This window comes from Miscanthus floridulus, chromosome 17 (assembly GCF_019320115.1).
Source record: "Miscanthus floridulus cultivar M001 chromosome 17, ASM1932011v1, whole genome shotgun sequence".
NCBI lineage: Eukaryota > Viridiplantae > Streptophyta > Magnoliopsida > Poales > Poaceae > Miscanthus > Miscanthus floridulus.
The window spans coordinates 17,512,880-17,525,300 of NC_089596.1; the positions used below are offsets into that span (position 1 = coordinate 17,512,880).

Genomic DNA, 12,421 nt, shown 5'->3' on the forward strand with positions numbered 1-12,421 from the left:
TCGACGTCTCTCCCGTCTCAAGATTAGTCATTTTAACTATCTATTTATGGAAATTGTCTACTGTCCGCACCTTACTTTTACGTTACTGTTACGGATTTGGAAGTGGAAAATAAGCCAACCTGGCTTTTGAAGATCACTCTTGCCCGTTCCGTTCATAGTTGCTTAGCTTAAAATCAAAGAAGTCTAGATAGTGGCTGCGTAAAAGTCAATTATATCATTTTCTAAAAGTTCAAGAAAGGTCATGCACAATGCAAAACCAGTAGGAAAAAATAAGAAATGCCGATAGAGAAATTGGGAAACCATTTTCCTATCAGTATATATACCAACATGAAAAAAAAAACTAACAAAACTGAAGCGATAGGGATGGAAAAATTGCATGTGTGACAGAAACCATTTCCATGTCAGGTTTGAACCGTAAAAAAAATCAATTATATACTCTCTCCATATTGATAATTCAAGTCGTTTTGGACAAGACTTGGGTCAAATATTGGAAATATAAATAATGAATAACTTTTAAGTTGTTGAGTTTGGAAATATGAAAACCATATGAATAGATTTATCTTGAAAAGTACTTCCATAAAAATTTACATATATCACTTTCCAATAAACATTTTTATAAAAATAAGAAGTTAAAGTTATGCTTTGGAGACCGTATCGATGTCCAAAACGACTTGAATTACCAATACGGAGGGAGTATTCAATAAGGTACTATACCCACAAGAAATCAAAATCCATGAAACAGTTTCTCAATTGATTGATTGAACCCTATAATAGTTGAATGATACTATACTCGTTATATACTTGTAGTAATGTTACAACTTTTTTTTTTACAAATTCACCAAACTTACAATAGTTTAATTTTGACTAAACTTTTAAGGTCATTCTTTTTAAGACGGAGCGAGTATAGTGCAGCTCATGTGCAACTATCACTACTACAGAATTGATTTGTGGAGACGCCTGGTTTTTTCAGTAGGAATGGCTTAACCACCTGCTGCCACTATAGTGCCGGATTAGTAGAGGCGGCTGGTATTATGAGCCGCCCCTGAAAATGGGTCGGTGACTAATAATACCAGCTGCCTGTACTAATCCATTTGTAGTGGTGGCTGGCTATTCAGCCACCCTTACTAATGTTCCAAGATATATATAGCAGCTCACCTTCTTTCTTCTGGGTCATTTACCATTACCCAAGAAGAAAAGAGGGGCGCCTTGGGCTACCTCCCAAAAATTACACTTTTAAGGGTGGAAATTATGATTTTGATTCCTTTGGTGGAGGAGGTTGTAGAAGATAAGGAAATGTTATTCTATTTTTTTTGAAGTTTTAATGGTAGATACTCCCTTCATACTAAAAAAATAAAGTCGTTTTGGACAGCGACATGGTCTCCAAAGTATAACTTTGATTTCTTGTTTTTATAAAAATATTTATCGAAAAGTGATATATGTATATTTTAATGAAAGTATTTTACAAGACAAATCTATTCATATGATTTTCATATTTTTAAACTCAACAACTTAAAAGTTATTCATGATTTATATTCCTAATATTTTAACCCAAGCCTTGTCTAAAACGACTTCATTTTTTAGTATGGAGGGAGTAAGTGCTTAACTAGAGTTTTAATTTTCTCGCTCTTGTATGGTCGCTGAGGCATTTATGGAGCAAATTATACCAAAGTTTTGAAGGTACTAAGGTAAATTAACTAGGGGAACAAGATTGTACCCTTATTTAGTGTCCCTTTCTTGATTTTTGTGGACTATTAATTAGTTTTATGGATGTAGATCTAGAACTAGGATTTGGGATTTTAATTTTTTAATAATAACATTAATATTATTATTTTTTGTTTGAGAAAGGAGATTAAGTTTGCATTAAGGATAGTGGGTAAAATATTAATTATTGCTAATTATTTTTTTGAATTTGTTTACTATAGTTAAGAAAGTGAAAAAACATGTATTTGTAATCAGTTGGTTAATGAGATTGTTAATTTTTTTCTCTTGCATGGTGGTTGAGAGGCATCATTTAGATTTCAAATTGAAATAAGAATGGTCTTTCACAATTATATACTGTTATATATACACTAGTTATATTTTTCCTAGTTATTACTGATGCTTATATATCTGAATTAGTCCTTTATTTTTTCTTTGGTTGATGTCCTAAAAGATGGACTACATGAACTCTCGGATGTATGGTTCATTAAGGTGGAAGCTAGGTTTCTGTGCTGAAGTGGATAAATTTATTGAAGCCGCAGAGAAGCATGCAACGATGACCTAGAATAAAACCGAAATTCAACTGATTAAAGACCTACACAAGCAGGATACCAGAGTGGTATTATATAACTGACTTGTGAAAGAATGTAGCAAATTTCAGTTAAGTTATCAACAATTTTCGGTGACCAAACTGTTGTTAGTGCATTTAAGCAACAAATTTCAGCCATATCTTCTAGTGACTTCTGAAATTGTGCATCACACAACTTAGGTCCAACACAAATACAACTCAGAGCAGTGAAGCGAACACACATGCATAACCTAACCCTAAAACCCTAACAAACTAAGAGCAGTGAAGCGAACATGTACATCTGATGAACCCTAAAACCCTAACCCTACCATAGGGGGAAAATAGGCTAACCTTCTTCTTGCCTGAGCACCGTCCACCGCCTTTCGTTGCCGGTGTCGCTGCCGCCGGCCTTTTGACTCCCTTCGCGGAGCTCAAAGGACCCTTCTTGACGGACGGAAACAAATCCTTCGTGTTGGCGCCTTTGCCCTAATCAGCGGCGATCGCCGGTGCCTTGCCATTGCCCTGCCCCACGACGGCGGTCGATGGTGTGGGGCCTTTGCCCCTGCCCGTGGCGGTGGTCGATGACCCCGGGCCCTCGCTTTTGGCTAGCCACGAAGCGGTCCTGGCGCTCTGCAACGCGAGGCGCATGACAGAGGACTTCACCTCTTCATTAGAATGATGAGGTAAATGAGGTCGCCGTGCACTAGGATCCAGCCTCCTCCACCGCTGTCGCCACCGCCCGAGGGGGCGAACTAGCCGCACTCATTGTGCGGCTGGGTCTTGGCAGTGCAGCCGCGCCTACCGCTAGACGACATTGTCGCGCGTGCTACATAGGCGATGGGGTTTCGCAGAGAGGGGAGGCGAGATAGGGTTTGGGAGAGGAGGGTGCGGAGTGAGCGAGGAGGGGCAGTTATACATTTGTTTGTACCAGAGGCGACTCCAAAGCCAATCGCCTCTACAAATGGTTCATCAGAGGCGGCTGATATCACCAGCCGCCTCTGAATAATCATTTGTATACTTGCCTCTTTATTTTTTGTAAAGAAATTCGACAAAGTTTTTGTTATCTTTTAGAAAAGAATCACTGGTCGTAATTTTCACAATTTCATTGTAGGTACATATGCCAGGGACATGTTCTACGTCTATGGTTTGTTTGACATATTTTTTCCTCATCCAGTTGGTGCACACTCAGCTAGCTGTGGAGAAATTGCTTTGCTGGACTCCTATTCTAGTCACCTCGATTTTCAAAGTTGGTATCCTTGACGCCAAAACTCATCTCAACAGTTAGGTCTAATTATAGTGATGTGCAGGACTTTTGGTTGCTAAAAAAAAAAGCAAACACGTCATATTTTGTCTGTGTCCCAAACGTCGGCCTACAGTATAGAAAACGAAAGTCTACGAGGGCGCTGTGGTGTCTAGTGTGGTGATAAGGCACATGACCGGTCGAGTGGATGAGAAGAGCTCCGATGACAGTAATCCCGTGAGCTGGGGTCGCTGTTTCGTGGGAAGCTAAGCAAGGCGTGGCATCAGCCACCAGATCACCACCGTCTTGAGAAAGAGAAGCACATGCAACAGGCGTCGTTTCGATCCGAGAGCTCCAGTAGTAGACCGACCAGGAGAGTACCAAGAAAGGGAAGCAACAATGATGGCAACAGGTGGCGCTCCGGAGGTGATCGTCGTGGGGGCGGGGCCGTCGGGGCTGGCGGCCTCGGCGTGCCGAGCCTGGTGCTGGAGCGCGACGACTGCGTGGGCTCGCTGTGGCGGAAGCGCACCTACGACCGCCTGTCGCTCCACCTCCCCAAGTACGCCAGCGCGCTGCCGCACGCCCCACACCCCGCCGACGCGCCCAACTACCTCCCGCGGGACGACTTCGTGCGCTACCTCGACGGCTACGCCGAGCGGTTCGGCGTCCGCGCGCGCACGCGCCTCCGCCGCGACGTCCGCGCCGCGCGCTTCGACGCCGCGCGGCGGCGGTGGGACGTCGAGGCCGTCGACCTCCAGACCGGCGAGGCCGAGCGGTACGCGCCGAGGTTTCTCGTGGTCGCCACGGGGTCGTACGACGAGAAGTTCGTGCCGGAGGTGCCCGGCCTGGAAGGCTTCCCCGGCAAGGTGATGCACGCCAGTGAGTACCGGTCGGCGAAGGGGATGATGGGGAAGACCGTCCTCGTCATTGGCTGCGGCAACTCCGGCACGGAGATGGCCCTGGACCTTGCTGAAGCCGGCGCTATAACCTCCATCGTTGTCCGCAGTGAGGAAAGCACTGTCACAGATTTCCTTTTCTTCTGCAATATAAAAAAGGTAAGCACCGTTAATTAGTTGATGCTCGGAGCGCTAGCCCGGCTGCGTGCCGCCGCTGCAGCTCGTTCTCGTTGTCGCCCGCCCGCCCGCCAGCCACGCGGGAGCTCGAGCGCCTCGTCGCTCGGGCTGCCGAGCTCGCAGCCTCAGACCGCGTCCGTCAGCCTGCAGCCCCACCGCGCAGCGTTGGCCGCTCGAACTTGCAGCCTCGCGCCGCGTCCTGCCATCGACGCTGAGAGACGAGGCTTCACTGAATTGAGTGGATCAAAATGATGGGGGAGGGGATAAGATCGGGTTCTGCTGACCCACATGTAAGGTGGCAGTCGTGGCACCACAGTCACCGGGACACGTGGTACAGTACTGTGCCACATTCCACGTCCCAGGAAGGCGCGTTCGGTTCCGGGAACGCAGGATCAGTTTCGTTCTAACCGTGGAAAACATTTTCTCAAGAAGCGTTTCGCACCGTTCAACGACCACTTTGTGACTATGGGTGGCACAACTATCAGATGGGTATCGATAGAAACGATCAGGCTGGGGTCATAAAGCAGCAGATATGGTGATTCTCTAGTGGACCACTTGCAAGAGGTGGCTTCTTCATAATTTTCTCTATAATTCTTTCTAATGACATTAACAAACAAATATATTCATATTATGTCAGGTGATTGTAAGTTTTCTATTCCTTCGATTTTTTTTTTGTGTCCATCCAAACAACAACTACTCAAAGTTTCCTATGGTTTTCAGTCCTCTATTTTCCATGTGCAATCCTATGGTATTCCTCTATTATATTTTCCTATTTCTGTGTTTTTCAATCCTGCGTTCCAATATTCCTCTATTTTTCTTATTCCTGTGTTTTTTAATCCTACGTTGTAAAGGAGCCTAGAGCTTCCCAACGTGACACCATGGTTGTTAGCCGCAACCTTCACTTCACGTATAGAGAGCTGATGTCTAGATCACATCTATCAGTAGCCTTGCAGGGTATCAGAACATCATGTACATGTACCGAGGACTTTGTCAGACAACAGATTGAAGCATTCATCAAGATATACGTTGGAGCGAGAGCAGAAGGCAGTGGCGGAGCTTGAAACAAAATACACGCGGGGGGGGGGGGGGGGGGGGGGGGGGGTGTGGAGTGGATTTGCAGCTCCCGATTTCCCTTGCTTCTTCCTCCAATTTGTAGTCCAATTAGCAGCAACTCTTATTCAGGGTAGCAAGCATTAGATCCACCACCCGCAGCTACCATGTCGTGTTAGTGTAGGAAGCCAGTCAGGACGTTTCAAAAAAAGGAAGCCAGTCAGGACCTATTTGGACTGGTCAGCACCCAAAGCCAATTTAGGGACTCAAAATGATATTTTCTAAGTTAGGGACAAGGACGACACATGGAGCCTACCAAGTTCAAAGAGGCCACCACCACTTCATATCCCAATCCCCATGCCTCCTGAAGGCGGCCACCGCCTGGCACTCTTCCTGGCATGTGATGAGTCTCCAATGACAACGACGCCCTTCGCCAAAAGCAGAGGCTGGCGATAGCATGCGTGGGAGCAGAGGTGGGAGGAGTGGATTGTTAGGATTGATCTCATCCGACTCAATCCAACGATTGAGTCGGACCTTTTAACCGCGTCCTGATCGGGGACGCACAACCGACTCCAGGGGCCTTCTAGGGTTACTTCGGTGGGTCTATGGCGGCGGCAAACCTCGTGTTACGCGCCCCTGACCCCACCTTTTCTCTTTATAGCGCTGTGTGACAGGGGCCCGCCGACCAGGAGTCGGTTGTGACATCCCCCGATCAGGACGCGGTCAAGGGGCCCGACTCAATCGTTGGATTGAGTCGGATGAGATCAATGTTAACATGGATGTCATAGGAAGGAGTGTCAACCTGTTGCCATTAGAGCGGAGGAGGCGAGGTGCTGCCGTTAACCAACTTACGATAGGGCGGCTGGCTGGCTAGGTGCTTGGGGCTGAGGCCCAGAGGCAACTAGTTCCTAAGTTGGGAGTGGGAGTGGCTGAGGGCGAGATGAAGAAGTTGTGGCTTTCTAGTGGCTCAACATGTTGCATTGGCCCACTAAGAGCAAGTACAACCATTGTCTTATAGCCAAGCTAATCAACATTTTTGCTGATGTGGATGAGAGAAGATAGAAGAGAGGAGAGAGAAGAGAGCTCGGCTCTCATGCAAACAACAAGCTAAGTAGGGAAGCATAGGCAATAGTGGATCCCAATAGAGATGTATGTGAGGAAGAATAGGAAAGAGAATGAAAACATATAATAATAAAAAAGTGTAGACAAATAGAAGACTAACTATCGTATAACTTAGCTCTTATAACTTGACTTATAGCCAAACACTTAGCTCTATTATTGACCTTGCTCTAAGCTAGCTATATAGTATAAGGTACTTCTCTGTCCCAAAATAGATAACCTTATAGGTCTAGGCACGAAAATTAATGAGTGAAAAAGTATGATGCACAAAAAACAAGGAGAGATATAGGTAGAGATAGAGATCGAGATTTATTGGAAAAATAGAGAGTTGTATTGGCAAAACAGAAAGATGCATTGGAAGGTGAGAAAATCAAGTATTTTGAGACAAAATTTGAATCACGTAAGGTTATCTATTTTGTTAACGGAGGGAGTATATCGGTTAATAACCAAGGTCTAAGACCAAATTGATCTTAAATGTTTTGGTTTCGATCAGTTTGAGTTCGTTCTGGTTAGTTAGGTACGGTTCGCGGCTATTTGATTCCAGTCATTATGCCCACTCTGATCTACCTACATGTGTGCGCAATTGATGAGAAAGCATAGATCAGCATATGCGATCTCAAAGCTTTTCTTGATATCAGTAATTGGATACTCTTCTTTAGCCCCACGTACTTATGAGATGAGAATGAATCCTAGAATTTTTCAACAATAATAGTCCTCACGTCTAGTTTGTTTTCTGAAAAATATTCATTTCTATCATTATGTAAAATGGTCAAAAGAAATTTCTAAATCTATAAATGACTCACCTATGCTATCATGAAAAATAACAAATTATTTTTCAAAAATTTGTATCTGACTTACCTAGTTTTGCCATTGCAAAGAAATATCCCAAAGTATGTTTATGTACCTATTTTGGAAGTCATGCTACAAGAAAAAAAAAGATGAGACTACATACACATGACGTCCGAAAGCTTATGCGCAAGAAAATAAAAGATGAGACTACATACACATGACGGAAGTCATGCTCGCTTTGGAATTGATCCTGAATTTGCTGGGTGTACAGTGTACTCTCAAGTCTACATATCCAGCCTGTTCGTTTGGCTGTGGCTTATCGTAAATGATCATAAATTTCTAGCCGGAACAGTATTTTTTCTCTCGCACAAACTAGCCAGCAATACTTATTCACGAAACAGCAACGAAACGAACCAGCCAACCGAACAGGCCGATCGGGGGTGGGATTTGCAGCTCCCGATTTCCCTTGCTTCTTCCTCCAATTTGTAGTCCAATTAGCAGCAACTCTTATTCAGGGTAGCAAGCATTAGATCCACCACCCGCAGCTACCATGTCGTGTTAGTGTAGGAAGCCAGTCAGGACGTTTCAAAAAAAGGAAGCCAGTCAGGACCTATTTGGACTGGTCAGCACCCAAAGCCAATTTAGGGACTCAAAATGATATTTTCTAAGTTAGGGACAAGGACGACACATGGAGCCTACCAAGTTCAAAGAGGCCACCACCACTTCATATCCCAATCCCCATGCCTCCTGAAGGCGGCCACCGCCTGGCACTCTTCCTGGCATGTGATGAGTCTCCAATGACAACGAAGCCCTTCGCCAAAAGCAGAGGCTGGCGATAGCATGCGTGGGAGCAGAGGTGGGAGGAGTGGATTATTAGGATTGATCTCATCCGACTCAATCCAACGATTGAGTCGGACCTCTTAACCGCGTCCTGATCGGGGACGCACAACCGACTCCACGACCGGAGGGGCCTTCTAGGGTTACTTCGGTGGGTCTGTGGCGGCGGCAAACCTAGTGTTACGCGCCCCTGATCCCACCTTTTCTCTTTATAACGCTGTGTGACAGGGGCCCGTCGACCAAGAGTCGGTTGTGGCGTCCCCGATCAGGACGCGGTCAAGGGGCCCGACTCAATCGTTGGGTTGAGTCGGATGAGATCAATCTTAACATGGATGTCATAGGAAGGAGTGTCAACCTGTTGCCATTAGAGCGGAGGAGGCGAGGTGCTGCCGTTAGCCAACTTACGATAGGCCGGCTGGCTGGCTAGGTGCTTGGGGCTGAGGCCCAGAGGCAACTAGTTGCTAAGTTGGGAGTGGGAGTGACTGAGGGCGAGGTGAAGAAGTGGTTTTCTAGTGGCTCAACATGTTGCATTGGCCCACTAAGAGCAAGTACAACAATTGTCTTATAGCCGAGCTAATCAACATTTTTGCTGATGTGGATGAGAGAGAGAAGAGAGGAGAGAGAAGAGAGCTCGGCTCTCATGCAAACAACAAGCTAAGCAGGGAATCATAGGCAGTAGTGGATCCCAATAGAGATGTATGTGGGGAAGAATAGGAAAGAGAATGAAAACATATAATAATAAAAAAGTGTAGACAAATAGAAGATTAACTATAGTATAACTTAGCTCTTATAACTTGACTTATAGCCCAAGCACTTGGCTCTATTATTGACCTTGCTCTAAGCTAGCTATACATTATAAGGTACTCCTCTGTCTCATAATAGATAACCTTATAGGTCTAGGCACGAAAATTAATGAGTGAAAAAGTATGATGCACAAAAAACAAGAAGAAGAGATATAGGTAGAGATAGAGATCGAGATTTATTGGAAAAATAGAGAGTTGTATTGGCAAAACAGAAAGATGCATTGGAAGGTGAGAAAATCAAGTATTTTTAGACAAAATTTGAATCACGTAAGGTTATCTATTTTGTTAACGGAGGGAGTATATCGGTTAATAACCAAGGTCTAAGACCAAATTGATCTTAAATGTTTTGGTTTCGATCAGTTTGAGTTCGTTCTGGTTAGTTAGGTACGGTTCGCGGCTATTTGATTCCAGTCATTATGCCCACTCTGATCTACCTACATGTGTGCGCAATTGATGAGATCAAAGCATAGATCAGCATATGTGATCTCAAAGCTTTTCTTGATATCAGTAATTGGATACTCTTCTTTAGCCCCACGTACTTATGAGATGAGAATGAATCCTAGAATTTTTCAACAATAATAGTCCTCACGTCTAGTTTGTTTTCTGAAAAATATTCATTTCTATCATTATGTAAAATGGTCAAAAGAAATTTCTAAATCTATAAATGACTCACCTATGCTATCATGAAAAATAACAAATTATTTTTCAAAAATTTGTATCTGACTTACCTAGTTTTGCCATTGCAAAGAAATATCCCAAAGTATGTTTATGTACCTATTTTGGAAGTCATGCTACAAGAAAAAAAAAGATGAGACTACATACACATGACGTCCCAAAGCTTATGCACAAGAAAATAAAAGATGAGACTACATACACATGACGGAAGTCATGCTCGCCTTGGAATTGATCCTGAATTTGCTGGGTGTACAGTGTACTCTCAAGTCTACATATCCTTGCCAGGATCGCTAATGCTACTACCCAAATGAAACCAAAACGTATCGGTCTCCTAATAATTATTAATCTCAGATAGATGGAATTGCTATTCAGGTTCACATCCTCACGAAATGGATACTGAACCTGGGAGTGACGCTGGGGTTTTACCTGCCGGTCTGGATGATCGACAAGGTGGTGCTGCTCTTGTGCTACCTCGTGTTCGGGGACACGTCCAAGCACGGGATCCCGAGGCCGGCCATCGGGCCCTTCGCCAGGACGCAGCAGACCGCAGCCCTTCCCGTCATCGACGTCGGCACCTACAAAAAGATCAAGAGCGGCGAGATTCAGGTCAGCCAATGGAGCTCTTGTTAGTTACTCCAATTCAGTCTTTCATCAGATGATGCAGGCTGTATGTCTTCGTTCCAATGTTTCAGACGGTGCATTGGCATTGGAGCTGTGAACTGTGACAATCCATTTCAAATAATTCTACTGTTAATTGTTGCGAGATCAGGCGCATAATGAGATCATCCCTGAGGCATCTGTTGTGCTATGCGGTCTCAATCTCCAGGTTATACCAGCAGGCTTGAAGAGCGTGCATGGGAACATTATCGAGTTCGCCGACGGCAGGCAGTATCCTTTCGACGCCATCGTCTTTGCCACCGGCTACAGGAGCGCGATAAAGCGGTGGCTCCAGGTTCGTCCCGATCCCCTAGCGATGGAAGCCATGATCGTTCCATTCAATTAGTGACAGGGAAAATAAATTAAAGATAAGAAAATTGCAGGACGGCGGCGATCTGATCAGCGACAACGGGATCCTGAAGCAGCGCAGTCCGAAGGCAGAGAACGGGCTCTATTACGCAGGGCTGTCGGGGAGAGGCATCTTCGGCAGTGCCATGGACGCAGAATTCATTGCCGGCGACATCAGCAAGCAGCTGTTGCCTCAGGCCCAGGGCAAGCCCGATCACTAGCTGAGTGAGCATGCAAACAGAGATCGACAAAAGAGTCTAGCTCTAGATGATGTTCTTAGGGCTTTATAGCTAGGAACTTGTGGCCATGCAGGTAGGGAGCTTGCCTATTTATGGTTGGAGATGCATGCATGCGTTGATAGATAACTTTTTTTTTCCTAAGCCCACAAGAACATCCTCAACAAAAGTGACTGCCCGTAGCAACATCTGATCTGTCCTTTGAACAACAACAGTTGTTGAAGGCATCTCGATAACATGCTATGGGCAGTCGGTAGGTGTGCAAGCAGACATAGGTCATAAGTGTGTAGAGAAGTTTATGACCGGGCTCAGGAATGAGCTTTGTTTTCAGAGGTCTGGATGAAAAAGTATGAAGGTGTTGTTCTACAAAATCTTGGGCCTGCTATAGAACTGGACAGTTCTATGCCCGGTGAACAAGAGGGAGCGGCTGGATGGTTTCCTGGAGAACCTGAAGATGGTGGCAAGGAGGGTAACTTGGCTTCCAGATATTCCCAGAAATGCAATGCAAAGTGCTTCGGAGGCATGACCTCGGCGGCCCAAGATGAAGGTGCTCAGTTGCCTGGAAAGCGCTCAAGGCTGTTGGTATTTTCGAGCTTTACCTGATGAAGGATCTGTAACGTTCCTGGGATGTAATGAAGGTTTTTTGATGATGAAGGGGTGGTTTAACTCTGTTAGTTTTTGTTTGATTGGTAGCGTCGGGTTGGTTGTCACCGCCTGACAGGTGGTTTTTGAACGCTCTGTGAGCAAAACTGTGCTGTAAAAACTGTTTGGTCTTTTGATAATATTTGAAAGGCCGGGGCTTTATGCCCTTGAACTCAAAAAAAAAGTTTATGACCGGGTTCAGAATAGATGGCCGTACTATCAAGAGAGGCAAACTTATTTGCATATCGGTTATCTAGTGCCACTCGAGTGATCTAACATTGCGATATTGCTAGGATCGAGCGGCGTGATGAGTGCAAGTGAAAAACCCTTTGAAAAATGTTTGTGAAAATGCTAATACACTTGCACTTAGTGATGTACATTTGGTGGTGTTAACACATTTGCGAAGAAAAGGAGGAGAATTGCTCACTGGGGAGCATCGGACTCTGGTGCAGTTTGCACCGGACGCTAAGTGTTAGCGTCTAGTGGCAAACCCTAACGCGGCTCTCGCTATAGTGTTGCACCGAACGCTGAGTGAGAGGCGACCGAACGCAACGCTCGCACTGTTCACCTGGAGTCTGAGCGTGCACCGGACACTGAGGTAGCGTCCAATGTGAAGTGCCGGACGCGTCCGATGTGAAAAAGGAGGCTCTGGGAGCTCTCTGCGTTCGACCGGATGCTGGGCGTCG

The 12,421-nt window shown here is 45.2% G+C and overlaps 1 pseudogene; it reads left to right on the forward strand.

Annotated features, from left to right (window-relative positions):
• Positions 1 to 3,372: 3,372 nt before the first annotated feature.
• On the forward strand, positions 3,373 to 11,747 carry LOC136516973 (probable indole-3-pyruvate monooxygenase YUCCA10; annotated as a pseudogene).
• The last annotated feature ends 674 nt before the right edge of the window (positions 11,748 to 12,421 follow it).